Consider the following 6,532-nt stretch of genomic DNA (forward strand, 5'->3'; position numbering starts at 1 on the left):
GGAGATGCTGCTTTCCTGCCCAGGGCTCCTGGAGAGATTCTTATGGAGGCCTGACTGTGCTAAGACCTCTGAGTAGTTAAGGAGGGAACCTGGAAATCCCTGACACAGTATTTGCCCTGAAGGCTGCCCAAAGTCCTCTCTCTTCTCTTCATAAGGGATACATGTTGAGAGGATTTTTTTTTTTTCATATAGAAAGAGACAGATGGTGGGGGCCAGGCGGTGGTGCACCTGGTTAAGTGCACAAACTACAGTGTGCAAGGACCCAGGTTCAAGCCCCTGGTCCCCACCTGCAGGGAGGAAGCTTCTCAAGTGGTGAAGCAGGGCTGCAGGTGTCTCTCTGTCTCTCTTCCTCTCTATATCCCTGGTCCCTCTCAATTTCTCTGTCTCTGTCCAATAATAAATCAATAAATTTAAAAAAAGAAAGAAAGAGATAGATGGAAAGAGGGAAGGTATCACAACACTAAAACTTCCTCCAGTACTCTGATGGCATGGCTCAGTCTAGGTCATGCACATGACAAAGCAGTGCACTATCTAGGTGAGTTATCTTGCAATCATCAAAGTCTTCTTTTCTTTGCTCTCTCTTTTCTCTTTCTCTCCCTTACCTTTCTTCTCCCTCTCCTTCACCAGAAAATTACTCTGCTGTTCCTTATGGTAGTGCTGGGGGGGAGAATCTTGGAATCTCAGGAATAAAGGTCTTTTTGAATAAGCACTATGCTGTCTCCCCAACCCTCTGGCACATAATTGAAATGGGAATGCTAGAAGAAGCAGGAGAGAGCTTGCCCAGTAGAGCACACACTTTACCATGATGTGTCAGCCTCCAGCCACCACATGGGAGCACCATGCAAAAAGTAAAAACTACAGGAGTTGCATTTGGATGTGTCTCCTCTCTCCCCTCCACATCCTTTACCTGAAATAAAAGAAAGAAAGGAAAATGAAGAGAAAAGAGTAAGGAATAAAGAAAAGAAAAACACCTAGGAGAAGGTGAATTGAGCAGGTATGAAGCTCTGTCAGAAAAAGAGGGGAGAGAGAGAGAGGTGAGAGAGAGAGAAAAGGAGAGGAGAGGAAAAGAAAAGAAATGGAATGTTATTTTCCAGTCAGTGGGTTTCCAGGGCTGCAAAGAAGACCTCGTGTTTGGCAGATGACCAAGAATCAGTGTTTGATAGTTAGAAAACCACTGCTGTGGCTGTGAGAGCACCCCATCTTCTGGCTGGAGGAGCCAGCTGTCCCTCTTAAATGACAGCTTCAGAGAAACCTCTACTGGCCTCAGGACTCCTCCTGCTAGCAGCCTTGCCCTGAGGGCTGGCATTACTGGAAACTATATCAGCAGCCCAGCATGCCTCCTTTCCCCCAGCTTCCAGGACCCCATCTCTAAGATCTCGGCCAGACACCTTCTCTCATAAACACCTCAGAGCTAAGCAATCTTACCTGGAAACCAAGGAGCACTTTATCCACAGTGAGGTCTGGCTTCTCCAAGGTTGTCTCTATCCTCTAGAGTCATACTCCTTCAGTTGAGGATCCTTCTAGGATGTTAGTTCTCACTCTGTCACAAAAAAAGAGAACCACAGAGAATGTTGTGTGTCCACATACCCAAGCAGCAGACCTGGCCTGGTGGCTGTATTCTTGACTCTGTGCGATTTCAGAGTAAATGAGGCAGAGAATCTTCTGGAAACAGAGAGTAAGAGCCAGCAGCATGTATCTCCCTCCACCTGTTCATGGGAGCAGCACTTTGAGTCCTGTTGTGTGCTGAGCAGGTGCTCCTCCCAGCCAGGTGAACACCCTCCCTGTTCAGACCACCATGGAGACAGAAGGGTCGGTGGTAGCCAGTGTGGTCATGGGGGCCAGGCTGGGGAAATGTCCTGAGTGCCCTGGGCCTCAAAGGAACTGGACTTTTTCACTGAAGAAAACCAGAGAAAAACCTGAGATGTGGACAAATTCAGGCCCCAGTGTGATTTAAGCTAGCCTTGGCAGTGGCTCTTTGAGTTGGTTTGTGAGATGCCAAAGTCCAGGAGGAAGTTCTTACCACATAGGCCAGGCAGGGTGGGCTGGGGTATCCCAGAGCAAAGGTATGAGGAGGCAGAAAGGGCATTCCAGGTTTGCCCAGGGGTGGGCAGGGCAGGTGGGAGCAAGATCCAGATTATAGTACCCCTCTCTCTGGCTGCTCTGGGGTGATGTAGTTGTAATGCAGGTATTTCTCCCAGGAAGCCGGAGGAGTCACAGCAGCCCTCAACTCAGGACACAGAGAGAGCATTAACTCTGCGACTCTACTGCTTGGGTGGAAATCCTGGTTCCGGCTCCTGCTACCTCTGTGATCCTGGTTACATTTTTTCACCTTTCTGTGCTTTGGTTTCCTCATCTGTAACATAGGACTAATAATGGCATCTCCCTCATAGGGCTTGTGTGAATTAGTTGTTGGATCTAATGTGATTGGAACATCTCCTGGAATACCTTAGGTATTATAAAAGGGAGTAGAATGGGCAGTTGTAAAAAACTTTGGGAATCCCAGAGGATACTACATCTGCTATTTGAGCAGTGCTAATTCAGGTTCAGTGACAAGAGGATTCCAGAGAAGTCAGGCCAATGCCTGCTCTGCAGTGCCCAAGCCAGGAATCATGGTTGAGACACACACACACACACACACACACACACACACACACACACACACACACACACACACTTATTTATTAATGAAATAAGAGAGAACCAGAGCATCACTCTGGCACACATAATACTAGGATTAAATTTAGGAGCCTACAATTGAGAGTCCAAGCTTTTATCCACTTCATCACCTCCCTATCCACCTGTGCTTGTGTTTCTGGATCCTGTGGTAGGGGTGCTCCTTTTCTGGAGACCACAAGGGACTAGGGAGACATGAGAAAGGAGGACTAGTTGAATCCTGGAGCTGAGAAGGAGAAAGGGAGCCTGTGCCCCTTTGGGCTCAGGAACACCCAAACTCAGAGTTGCTGATAATGGCAGGAATGCGATGCATTCTGGGTCCTCATTCCTTCCCCTAATCACAGCTGGTCCCCAGACCTATAGGTGCCAGTCAACCTGTTCACTAGAATGTTTTTGGTGGTTGCAGCTCACCATCCTTCCCTTACATTCCAGCCCCTGGGCTCCTAGCTGCAGGCCCCAGAGCAGCCTGGCCCTTTAGCCTGGAGTGCCCTTTTCTTCTTTCCTCCCAGGGCTTGGAGTTGGGAACTGAGTCCAGACAGGGCCTGTGTGTGACGTAGAGATTCCTTGGGACTGTTAAGTGACAATTCTGTTCTAGAAATTAATATCATCCATTTTAAATTAAATGCTTTCAAACAGCCCACTTGGATAGTGCATTACTTTGCATTGATGGAAATGGTTCTGTGGTCTCTTTCACTCTTTCTGTCTTTCTGTTTCTACTTAAAACAAACAAACAAACAAAAAAACACAAAAGAATCAAGTACCTTCTAAAAGACTGAGATGTCCAGTTCTGTGGAAGAATTTGGAAGATGTGTGTGTGTGTGTGTGTGTGTGTGTGTGTGTGTAGGTAAACCAGAAAACCCAGAAGAAACACAGGGTTTGGCTTCCATTCCATTCCTGGCTATACTGTTTACTGACATTTGACAAGTTGCTAGAATCTCTGTTTCCTCATCTATAAAATGGAAGTTTTGTAGTAGTAGTAGTAGTAGTAGTAGTAGTATTAGTAGTAGTAGTAGTAATAACTTATGATTAGTAGTAGGACTGAATCAGATATTTCCTGGAAAACACTCTGCACCCTTGGAAGACATGCTGGCTAGCATTAACAGAAAACTGCACTGGAAATTGCAGAGTCTACATTTGGATCCCAGGGCTGATACTTTTCATAAGGTTTGGGGGAACACAGGGCTCTCTTTAGAGCTTTGGTACTCTTATCTATTATGTTATCTCTTATTTAACACTGCCTGCCTCAGCTTGTGAAATGTCAGCTCAGCATCTCTAGTCTCTTGTTGTGGAATGTTTTGACTAATGGATGTCAGTTACAATTCTTTCTAGAATTGTGGTAAAAAGCTCAGAAGAAACTCACCACAGAAAGCAAACCAGGCTCACACGCGTCTTATGTTCCATTCAACCACAGTTCCCAGTGCTGCAATCACTCAATAAATATTAGCTGATTGATGGAGGATGAGTGATCCTTGACTCTCGTGCCAATCTCCCTTGAAAAGCTGGCAATTCCACTCTAGGTCCTGGATCTGCTTGACCAGAGATGGAACTTTCTTGCCTGGAGTCCCCCTCCCCTTTCTTCTTCCTGCCTTCAGTTAGATATTTGCTCATAAAACTCGACCTTACTATGCTATGTTTCCACTTACGCAATAAAATTGCCACGACAACACTGTTTTATGGTGAAGAGAGTAGAAAAACAGATTTTTTCCCCTTAGAACACAATGACAGAAATCATATTTCAGTTCTTCTTTGAATTCTACTTGTATCTTTTTATTGCCACCGGGGTAATTGCTGGAACCTTAGTGCCTGCACAATGAACCCACTGCTCCTGGCAGTCACCCCCTTTCTTTTGTCAACAGAGACAGAGGGAAATTAACAGAGAAGAGGGAGTAGGAAGGGAGAGATAGAGAAAGAGAGACACCTGCAGCACTGCTCCACCCCTTGTGAAGCTCCACATCTGTAGATGGGACTAAGGGTTTGAACACAGGTCCTTGTGCAGTTAACTGGTTATGTTACCACTTGTCCCTTCCTCCTGCATGTAGGGAGAAGGGATTTGAACCTGGGTCTTTGAACATAATACATGCTTTCAACCTAGTGCATTACTGCCTGGTTCCCCTTCTTTGAATCTAAAAAAGTAGGACTGTGGGCTACATGCTTAAAGATTTTATAGTCAATTTCAAATAGGGGTCTTCTAGAAGCTGAGTTTTAGGGGAGCCCAGACTGTGAACTCTTATAATCTTGGACATTCAGTGTTCCTAGGGACTTTTTACCCTTTGGGAATAAGGGAGCCAGGACTAAAGAGGAGAGTTGAACATGTGCCTGTGAAATTAAATATGAACTTACTCGTCTAATGAACATCTGTCGAGCACCTGCCAATTGCTAGGCCCTAGGCACAATGGCTGAAATCACTGAATGACATGCATCCCTACCCTGGAGAAAGGTCTCAGGCCTTGACACTGCTCCAACACAGCAACCAAGCTGGCAGGCTCTTAGGGTGGGAAAAGAGACAGGGAGGAGGAGAGAACCTTGGAGCTGCCAGTTGAGAGCAAAAAGTAAATAGTGGCAGAGATGAGGAAAGGACATTCCCGAAAGAGGGAATGGCATTCAAAAAGACAAAAGGAAAGGAAACAAGAAAGTGCTTACTAAGATTATTCCAGGATGATAGGAGCTGGGGAGAAAGATTTGGGTAAGAAGCCAGAGGAGACCAATTCCTAGTCTGTACATAATGCACATCCCTCTGCATAAGGCAGTGTTCTTAGGTTCTGAGGCACTGGGTGGAGGACACATGGACATGATGAGTTCTCAGGAAATGCAGCATCTAATCAGGAGTAGAGTGGGAGGAGGGGGGGCTGAGCAGTGGTACACCTGGTAAAGTGCATACATTGCCATGCACAAGGATGCAGGCTCAAGTCCCAAGTACCTCCCAGGAGGGGGAAAGTTCCACTAGCAGTGAAGCAGTGCTGCAGACATTTCTCTCTTTCTCCCTTTCTATCTCACCTTCTCTGATCAGTTTCTCTCTGTCTCTATCCAAAACCAACAACAATAATAAAAGGGGAGTGGAAGAGGCTGGGGCTGGAGAGGGAGTGTCAGAGACTTAACCACATTGATTAGTTAAAGGCAAGGAGCCTAGATGAAGAAGATAAATTGATGTGGCGACTGCAGGGGGTGGGAGTAGAGGGTGGGCCAAGAACAAAAGGAAAGAGTTGGAGGGCCAGGAGAAGGGCTGGTTTGCCTTTCAGATCATAGCTGTTTGACAAGCAGAAGGAAATTCTATCAGGAGATTCAGTGTGATTCAGAAGAAGTTCTATTGGGGGTGGGGCAGGGCAGGTGGGAGGAGAAGGGAAAAAATAAGTTGAGTGCCTCCTTCAACAAGGTGATCAGTGATCACTGATCACCTACAAGGGACCAAACCTGCCTTGGTTTTCACCCCCTGGAGCTCACAGTGTCTATGCCTGACCTGCTCCCTTCTTGTGTCCTCTGATTAAAATTGTTTTTGTTTTTTTTTTAAAGTATTGCTGGAGAATGAACCCAAGACCTCATCCAGTACTTCTGATTCACCTCTTGGTCCAATTGTTTTCTGTAAGTCAGAAGGGAGAAACAGTAAACCATCACTCCACCATCCATGAAATCCTCCCTTATTCTGTGCATGATGCGTCAATGCAGTGTCAGGGATCAAACCTAGGGCTGGACATACATTCAAAGCGTGTTCTACACTAAGCTACTTCCTGAGCACCAAAAGGTTGGCTTCTCATTATTCTCCTTTTCTTCCTTCCCCTCCTCTTTCCTCTTCCTTTTCTTCCCCCTCCTATTCCTCCTTTTTGTTGCCACTAGTTCTTCAGTGCACCAAGCTGATGACTTCTTC

The 6,532-nt window shown here is 46.1% G+C and overlaps 2 long non-coding RNA genes across 2 annotated transcripts in view; one reads left to right on the plus strand and one right to left on the minus strand.

The window, feature by feature from the left end:
• LOC132541395 (uncharacterized) overlaps nt 1–6,532 on the plus strand; it is a 23,921-nt gene that overhangs the window by 17,067 nt on the left and 322 nt on the right. The window lies entirely within an intron of this gene.
• LOC132541394 (uncharacterized) overlaps nt 1–6,532 on the minus strand; it is a 15,130-nt gene that overhangs the window by 1,532 nt on the left and 7,066 nt on the right. Inside the window, exons 3-4 of the long non-coding RNA XR_009552593.1 lie at nt 1,426–1,540; nt 802–907 (exon numbers count right to left, since the gene is read on the minus strand). This is a non-coding gene — a long non-coding RNA (uncharacterized LOC132541394). The remainder of the gene's footprint in view (nt 1–801; nt 908–1,425; nt 1,541–6,532) is intronic.

The sequence above is a fragment of the Erinaceus europaeus genome, chromosome 11 (assembly GCF_950295315.1).
Source record: "Erinaceus europaeus chromosome 11, mEriEur2.1, whole genome shotgun sequence".
Classification (NCBI taxonomy): Eukaryota; Metazoa; Chordata; class Mammalia; order Eulipotyphla; family Erinaceidae; genus Erinaceus; species Erinaceus europaeus.